This window comes from Papaver somniferum, chromosome 7 (genome assembly GCF_003573695.1).
Source record: "Papaver somniferum cultivar HN1 chromosome 7, ASM357369v1, whole genome shotgun sequence".
NCBI lineage: Eukaryota > Viridiplantae > Streptophyta > Magnoliopsida > Ranunculales > Papaveraceae > Papaver > Papaver somniferum.
The window spans coordinates 221,113,242-221,122,579 of NC_039364.1; the positions used below are offsets into that span (position 1 = coordinate 221,113,242).

A 9,338-nucleotide genomic window follows, 5' to 3' on the forward strand; every position below is an offset into this window, starting at 1 on the left:
GCCCGTGTTGTAATCCCTAATACCATACAATATAAAGAAAATTACCCAGGAAATTCAAAAGCCAAAAATGTTGAACTTTTGCCAGATAACTCTGAAATACTCCCTCTGTCTTTTCTTATCTGTCATATATTATATTTTGGTATGTTTTTTTTATCTTTCCGCTCTGTTGGTAGACATATTTTTCCCTTAAACTATCAAATATAACTTTTATTTTTAATAATTACAAAATCAACTCAATCCTAAATCTTAAATAATATCACCATATATGAGGAAAAAAATCTATTCAATATCTTTCATATTAATCGTTACTCCCATTTTAAATAAAAATATTTGTCGGCACCTATAAAATTCCTAATAAAGCTTCAATTTATTCATACATAATTTTTTCGTCTGCATTGAGAAAATATGGATTCCATAATAAAAGCAAGATATCTCTGCTTTTATTTTCTTAAAACATTTCCAAAAATAATAATATTATCCGATTTATGTATTTTTATATATTAGTTTTAATTTTAGTAATAATATAGCATTTAATAGGGTTAGTCGTGACATTTCTTACGGTCCCCTTAAAATCTTGACTTTGTCAAATAAGACAGTTAATAAAAGATGAAAGCAGTAGTAATTTCACTAAATCAAGAGTTAGAGAAATGATGCACTTTTGATAAAGCAATTTGGAAACTAAATACAATAAAACATTTTATCAACTTAGAGGATATAAATACTGGTTTCTTCCGTGCAACTGTGAAACAAAAGTATAGGAAACTCAAAAAGATAAAAATGATAATTGGTGCAAGGATAGAAAGGAAATAACTGATGTTCGTTTCAGCCATTTTTCTGAAATGGCCACTTTTGGGAAAAATTAGATTCGAACAACATTTTGGAATTAATACCTAAGTGCATTTCAGATGAGGAAAATTTAAATCTTTTATCCACCCCATCAGAACAAGAAATTAAATTTGTGCTTTTCGGCATGTACCCTAATAATTCCCACGACCCAGACGATTTTCCAAACATTTTCTTCCAAAGAATTGGGATCCTGGTAAGTTGTATTTGACATCTACTATACATGATTTCTTCAAGTCTAAATCTCTTCTCAAAGAGATTAATGCAACTTTCATCACTTTTATCCTAAAAGTTAAATTCCCCACTTCGGTGGGGGATTTTAGACTAATATCTCTTTGTGTAACACGGTCTATAAAATTATCTCGAAACTGATTGCAAACAGAATAAAACCACTCCTTGATAAATTTATCTCTCTCTATTAATCGAATTTTATTCCCTGGCATACAAATTTCAGATAATGTTATAATTTCTCATGAAATCATTTATACTATGAGAGCTAGGAAAAAAAAGGATAATATGATATACAACGCTAAAAATTGATACGTCGAAAGACTTTGGCATGGTTGAATGGTCCTTCCTTCTTCAATCTCTAAAAAGATTGGGCTTCTTGGATGACTGGTGTGCTATGATTGAACAATGTATTGGGACAACGACAGCCGCAATCCTGATATATGGGTCCCCTTCCCATTTATTCAAACCTTCGAGGGGTCTAAGGCAAGGGGATCTCCTCTCCCCCTACATTTTCATATTATGTATGGAAGGTATTTCCCGGTCTTTCCCGTGTTCTCCTATTCGCGAATGATTGTCTCATTTTCGCTTGAGCCACCAAAAAAGAGTGTAAAAATATGCTAAACATCTTAGAATTGTTTAGTAAAGGTACGGGGCAACCCATACACTATAAAAAATTGGAAATATTTTCTGGAAAGAGTGTAAGTTATATAGAAGCTAGAGAGATCATAGAAATCATGAAAGTGGGAGAATAAAACTGGAACATAAAGTGGTTCAAGAGACGTAAGAAGGGCGAATGTAACTGAACCACTTGGAGGGTGGATTCGGTCTCAACTACATTCCAGTTCGAAGTCTGGCAGTAGGCTAATATCTGTAGCGGCTTAATACAATATGATGTTCAATATGGATGAGGTCATGGGGCTTTTCTGCTATTGCGGTTTCCTCATTTACAAAATTTCTGGTGTCTTGTGTTTTTTCTTTTCCGCATTATATTTTTTTATCTTTATAATTGAATTCACACGGGTTAGTACGGATTCGATCTAAGTAGATTTGCCCGCTTAATTGTAATCGATCAGGAGACTAATTTCCTGTAGAATTTGTATCTTAAAAGATAGATAACAAGTTTAATCACTTGGTAGAATTTCGATTGAATTATTTGGATACAACTAGATTGATCTTGGATATTGATTTTTAAGATCGTCCAAGTATCTGCGTAACAATTAGGTTCACGGACCTTGTCTCCATATAAATATTGATTGGGTGGTTGAGATATTAACTCTATATACACATTGTCAAGAATCATTAGGTTGGTCTACTTGTAATTGTATTAAGTTTTTCTGTATAGGTTACCGAACGAAAAGTTGGTTATATTTGGTATCCCCTGTGTTTTCAAGGTGGAAATTTTCTAACACCATCTAGTCGATTTTAATTTAAGAAACCTATTATAGGGGCTCCAAATATTGGGTTTTGAGGGATTACAAGATGACAAAATCGGGTTATGAAATAGTAATCAACAAAACCCCATGTCCAACTATTTTTTGTAATGCCTAAAATACCCTTCAGAATTATAAAATTAAAATTATTATCTTCTCCTTCTCTTTTTATTCATAAATCATGATGAAGATGATGATCATATACAAAACCTAAATTTATTATCTTCTCCATCTCTTTTCATTCATAAATCATGATGAAGATGATGATCATAAAAAAAAAACCATATTCTTCTTCTTAATTTCTCTCTTCTTCTTCTCCGTCGCGATGAAGATGACGATCACAAAAAGAAAAAACTAAGAAAACCCATTACTTATTTTTGCTTTTGAAAACCCCCAAAAAATAGTTTCAGAACTGTCTATGGCTTGGAAGTCAATTTTCCCAACCGTAGATGACTTATGGTTGGGAAACCAAACCGTAGGCACTCTCTACGGTTGGAAAAATTCATACTTCCAAACCGTAGATAGTCCTGAAACTGATTTTTCAAAAACCTAATTCGATCGATTCTGCCTATCCATGCATTAAAACCAATGAAATTAGACGGGAGTCATTGCGGGTGGATTAAGTGGTGTTCGTCGATAATGAATTATTTTGAGAATTGACGATTAATCGAAGAAATAGGCGATGGAGGTGATGGGGAAGAAGATAATGGAAGAGTTAAAAGGAGAGGAATGAAAACAAATTAGTTTTAGGTTTTAATATTGAGGACTTTGCTGTTTCGTCCAGTAAACCCGACCCGGGTTACTGGCTAGTCCAGCGGCAAAATATATTTACTCCCTAGTCTAAAAAAGTTTTGAAAAGAGTAAAATTACTCTACTAACCCTAACCTATAAAATTACGTATATTAATACATATGTTACTACATATGTAGTATGTAGTAATAACATATGTAGTATGTAGTATACTTAGTTACTAGTATACTAGCATACTAGTAGTAATATGTTATATATCGTCAATATGTAGTATGTAGTAATAACATATGTAGTATACTAGTATACTAGTAGTATACTAGTAGTAACTAGTACTAGTAGTAATATGTTATATATTGATACTATATTTACTCCCTAGTCTAAAAAAGTTTTGAAAAGAGTAAAATTACTCTACTAACCCTAACCTATAAAATTACGTATATTAATACATATGTTACTACATATGTAGTATGTAGTAATAACATATGTAGTATGTAGTATACTTAGTTACTAGTATACTAGCATACTAGTAGTAATATGTTATATATCGTCAATATGTAGTATGTAGTAATAACATATGTAGTATACTAGTATACTAGTATACTAGTAGTAACTAGTACTAGTAGTAATATGTTATATATTGATACTACATATTAATATGTTATATGTTATATATTAATACTACATATTAATATTGATACTACATATATATATATATATTGATACTACATATTAATATGTAGTATCAATATGTTATGTTCAACACTGTTATGTTATGTATTGATACTACATATTGATATGTAGTATGTTATATATTGGTATGTAATATGTTATATATTGGTATGTAGTATGTTATGTATTGATATTACCTATCAAAAAATTGTTATGTATTGATACTACATATGTTACTACTAGTACTAGTTACTACTAGTATAGTAAAGTAGTTACCTAAATTATTAGTAACAAATTAGTAAGATATTTTTGTTACTGCTAGTATAGTACATATTAATATGTAGTATCATCGTATTGATATTATTAGTATGTAGGAACATACTACTAGTAACATTTACATGTGTTGATACTAATTAGACCTGGAAGGGTATTTTAGGCATTTAGAAAATACACTTTATAATCTTCATGAAGTTTTTGGACTAGGGATTAAATGTTTTTCACGGGTGGACTAGCCATTAACTGGGTCATGAAAAAATGGACTAAACAGTAATTCCTACTTTAATATTTAATGGGTTAAAGGTATTTTAGTATTTTTTTTATGAATTAGGTCCCCTTATCTTCATTGTAGGATATTTGAATCCTTAAGATCCCACAAGACTCTTTTCTTGGAGCCCCTATAATAGGTTTCTAATTTAAAGGTCTTTCCAAAAAAAAAGAAATAAAGTTAAAGAGTGGTATGAACGAGACTTGTTGTTTGATGCAATTTTTGGACAACTACTTGTTAGTTTCTTTATATTTTCTCTAAAAGAAGAAGCCGGTTTGAAAATTTTATTTAAAGGAAAATTATGCAGTTAACTCTACCTAGCTAATTGAGTTAACTCTACCTAGGTAATTGACTTTACAGTTGTCCTGTTCCATCCAAATTTTTCCCATTGTCCACAAATAAGAAATCACAAAAGATCGTATCACACACAAAAATCAATAAAAAAAATATACATAAATGTTTTCCTTTATAAGGAGGTACTGTTGGGTATTCCCCTGCCCGTAAGTCCGAGAGGATCAGATGGTAAAGGATATGGGCATAATAAAGTGTATGGTATTTTTACTGGTCCAAACCTATTCTTATATTCCTCTGCATTGTTCATCTCCACGATTTTATTCTCAATGTTGACCAACTTTTCTCCAAATCTGTTAAACGCATCAAGTGGTGTTGCATCTTTAGTCCAATAATCAGGGCAATCTCTTTGTCCAAGATATACTTCATCAGCAGAATGCTTAGATAAAGCTTCAATGAGGGATATACCAAGAAGTGTTTGTAACTGACTGGTGATAGTTTTCAAGAAAACCGCGTCAGGGTTCGTCTCAAGTTCAACATACTCGGGATCCCCTATCTCAGGCATGAATCGTCTGCTCACGGTTGGGCGATTTGGCAGGTAACCTGCATATGCGTACATTCCAAAGTTCACTGCTGCATGAAGTGCTGAGGCTATCCAAATAATTATGGTGCATGATTGAGTTAACTCCGGTAAGGTTTGCATTTTTGGCCACCATGGTTCATCTTTCAGGTCACCATGGCCTTTGGTTCTGAGATCCTCCCACCATGACTGCAGCTCTGTATCACCTTGGATCAATTCGTCAGTCGGATAGTAAAACGAACAATATTCATACACCCATTTTTCAATTGCTGACCAGATCTCAAGCCCATCCACTGCATATGGATAGTCTTCGATCAATAAACGTAAACCGTGTGGTTTGCTAGGATCTTGAACTGCAATTCCTCTGAAGAAGCAAAAAAATATCAGGTGAACTGACATGAAAACTAAGATGTGCATATCATAAGTACATGAATCCGACTAGAATTATTGATATTTTTTTAAGTTACCTTTTCAGGAGATTTTGTGGGAGTGATTGTTCTGTGAAATTCCATCCTTTATAAATCGTAGCAGACAGTTCCATGGCATACTTTTCTGGAAAGACAGTTCGCTCAACAAAACCACCGGCATTGATGAGAATATGACGAGTCAAAGCATTTATATGCATCGTATCTCGAAAATGAGGTTGCAAAAGCTTAAAGATTGGGTGGAGAACACTCAGTTGTCTATTTGTAGCAATAACAAACGGCTCAATTACTGCATGTGTATACAACCTGCAAAAATATATCACAAGTTGTTGTTGTCATATCAATTATTGATGGATTATGTACCAATAAAATTAGTGGTTATTAGTTTAAAATGTAATACCGATGAGTTGATGGACACCAGAGTCATTCACAGCCGCATAAGCTTTGGCCAACTGCCATATTGAACCCTCGACACCTTCTTGAACCGGTGTGTAGACCTTATTTAACAGCACCACGGATTTCGCCATCAGGGTGCACCAGACTCAACTCAATAGCCAAAGGCTTTAAGGTCCCATCTTCTTGTAAGTAGAGGATTGTCCTAGTAGCATACGTTTTCGTTCCCGTTGCATTTATTCGATTCAAGTACGGGATCAATTCATCGTGATGATCTAATATAAACAACATGTTTTTCTCTAATGCCTCATTAACTGTGATCCCATTCAAGTTCTTCTCAATATGTTCTTTGGTTATTGAATTGGTGTGGTCTCCGTATAGGGTGGTGTCAAGTTTACTAGTTGGTGGAAACTCCTGTAATGAAAACCATGTGCACGTTTGTTACCAGAAATTACTACTCGAAATCCATTATAAGAAGTATTTATGCACTGAGACATGTATATACCTGAAGAAGGCGGATAGAAACTGGGTTAACTCCTGCAAGCATTTCTCGTCCGAATTCTTCGTCTGTCCTCCAAGCAAATTCATCAGCTGCATAAACACCATGGAACAAAATTAATAAGTCATTTATATAGTTTCAAATGGGTAAATAAACAGAAGAAAGAAAAATACCACTTCGGGTTTAGGGAATTTGAGGGGTTTTTCGCCGTCAGAACGAAAGAGTTCTTTAACCAACTCTAAGTTGAGGGTCCAATTTGATGACAACAAATGGGAATCTCCAGTTTGATTAACTGGCCGTCCCTGGTATCCTTCATAAAGATGCAGCACGTCGTCGAAGCTATCGAATTCATTAGGTGTTTTGTCAAATACTGCTTTAATTTCTGGACGAACGACTTGACCCAGTGCCTTCACCACATAAGCTAGAAAGTCTGAGAACTTCAACTGACTATATTTTTCTATCTCTTGGAATGTATATGTTCAGGTTCAATATAAACATGCGAGTTTCATAATTTGGATCTACATGTAAATCAATCAAAAACAAAAGCTGAAGCAGTATGAATTATGAAACCTTTTTTGTCTGGTTTTCGCCCCGTCCTTCCTCGCCGAGGGTAAGGTAACTCAGTTGAGTTTCCGAGAACGGGACGTTCGGTTCCCAAATCATTGTACAGTGCATAATCGTATACTCGATCCCATGCCTGAAGTTCCCCTGCGCCATCTCCTCTAAGTACTTTGAGTTCATCTTCTCTATATTTAAGTAGAGCTTCTGGTGTGTTGCTTGTCAGGTAACTCTGCATCGATCAACAAATCAATATATGAATTTCAATGACTTCCAGTCGTGCACCATAATTAGAGTATACAAAATTACCTGGTTAGAAAAGAAAATCCGAGGATGCTTGTAATGTTTGGAAGGGTAAATCCACTTCCCGGGACATCTTCTAGGATCAAAGTTTTGAGAAAGAATTCACTGTGATGAAAATTCTTGATGAAAAATGCACCAGGAATTCCAGTTGATTCACCCCATTCAAATGTAACGTGGAATTCTGATAATCCGGCCGTCAATGATGTTATCTTATTCACCCAATCTTCCAAGTACGCTTCTTTACCGACTTTTCCTCGCATTTCATTATCTACAACCAGATTCCAGTGGACAGTAACATTGATCAACAAGTGTGACAAAAGCAAAGAAGTCTAACACTCCTCACATTCGGGAAATCACGTTTGGTATCATCATTCTATTTTATTATTGAATTACTGTCGATTACAATTACCAGTATTCTAAACTGATCGCAGGTTTAAACAACCCAAAATTGAATGTTGTATAATGCAGGGAAAAGACAATTGTTTTGAAAAATTACGGATTTTGTACAAAACCATATGAGAATTTCGAGGGAGTTTAAATTTTTTTTTTTTTTTTTTTTTTTTGATAAGCAAAATAGATCATGTAGTAAGGTTAAAAAATTACATCGTTTAAATTATGCTTAAGAGCATTGATCCTGTCATTGTCTAAAACTTGAAAAATGGTCGAGGGGGCATAGAGCTTTTAGCATAGGCTGCATATGCATTAATCTGAGAAACTAATGCAGGGGTGGTCTTTGGGACGGGTAAGTCCCTTAGATGTGTCACGCGGGACACAACCCACGGCAACCCAGAGGTTCCGTATAAAATTAATCAGTCTTAAGAAAGATTACAAAATCTTTGACTTTTTGACTCTTGGCAAATCGTACGTAATTGTCGCAGGACTTAACAATCAATAGTCACTTTCAAAGAAAATATAAAAAATAAATAAAAATCAGGGACTCAAGGGTCATCATGATCAAACTTTGATCAAAAGGAGAAACATGCAGATTTTAGAAACTGTAACTAGTTTGTGTTCATCTGTAGAGATCGTAAGTTGTGGTGGTAATTAGAAGATCTGCTTATGCGTGTAACTTAATTGGCAAAGTAACTTATGTTTTGTCACCATACACGCACTAAAATTATGTTATCGCTACCTTGAGCTTTTTTCTTTATGGATTAAGAAAAAGATACACGATCAAAAGTAGTGTATCAAATCAATCTTTGATAATTGATATCACCAATAACAAAATCATACATACCATCCTTCAACTAAATCCCATAACTAGATTAACTACAAATTTTGCATGATATTGTGGTAAAATTAGTTCATTCCGTTTCCTACGTAATGGATAAAAACATGTAAGAATTATATCATCACAAAATCTATATGAGTACCTTTGTCAGCATTATCAGAACTGATAAGTTGTAAACAAACACCATTACCAAACAACTCATGAACACGGTCAAGAAACGAAGCACCATAATCAGTTAAATCCAGCTTATTTTTCTTCATCAGGACAACTTTTCCTTTTAACTCTGATTATCTGTTTATTCCGATGATCATCATCGTTCAATCCAAAACATTTTCCCAAAACCCCCGTGAGACACATATTTTTGATGAAGAAGAAAACAAACAGAGGTGGAACAAGAAGAAGCCAGAGTTGGCTATAAATGCTAGAAAGGAGTTTGTATACCGACTCGAGAAAGCATGTATACATTTTTGGGAGAGACGTCATTTATAGATATGATCCGTGAGTTTGTGGCTACTTGATAAGTAGTATCTATTTAATTGCAGCCATTACGTAGCTAACTTGTTCTAGTGGGTCAAATTTTAATGGATGAAT

The 9,338-nt window shown here is 33.9% G+C and overlaps 1 pseudogene; it reads right to left on the bottom strand.

Moving 5' to 3' along the window:
- Nucleotides 1-4,835: 4,835 nt before the first annotated feature.
- LOC113299631 lies at nt 4,836-9,034 on the bottom strand (annotated as a pseudogene).
- Nucleotides 9,035-9,338: the final 304 nt, after the last annotated feature.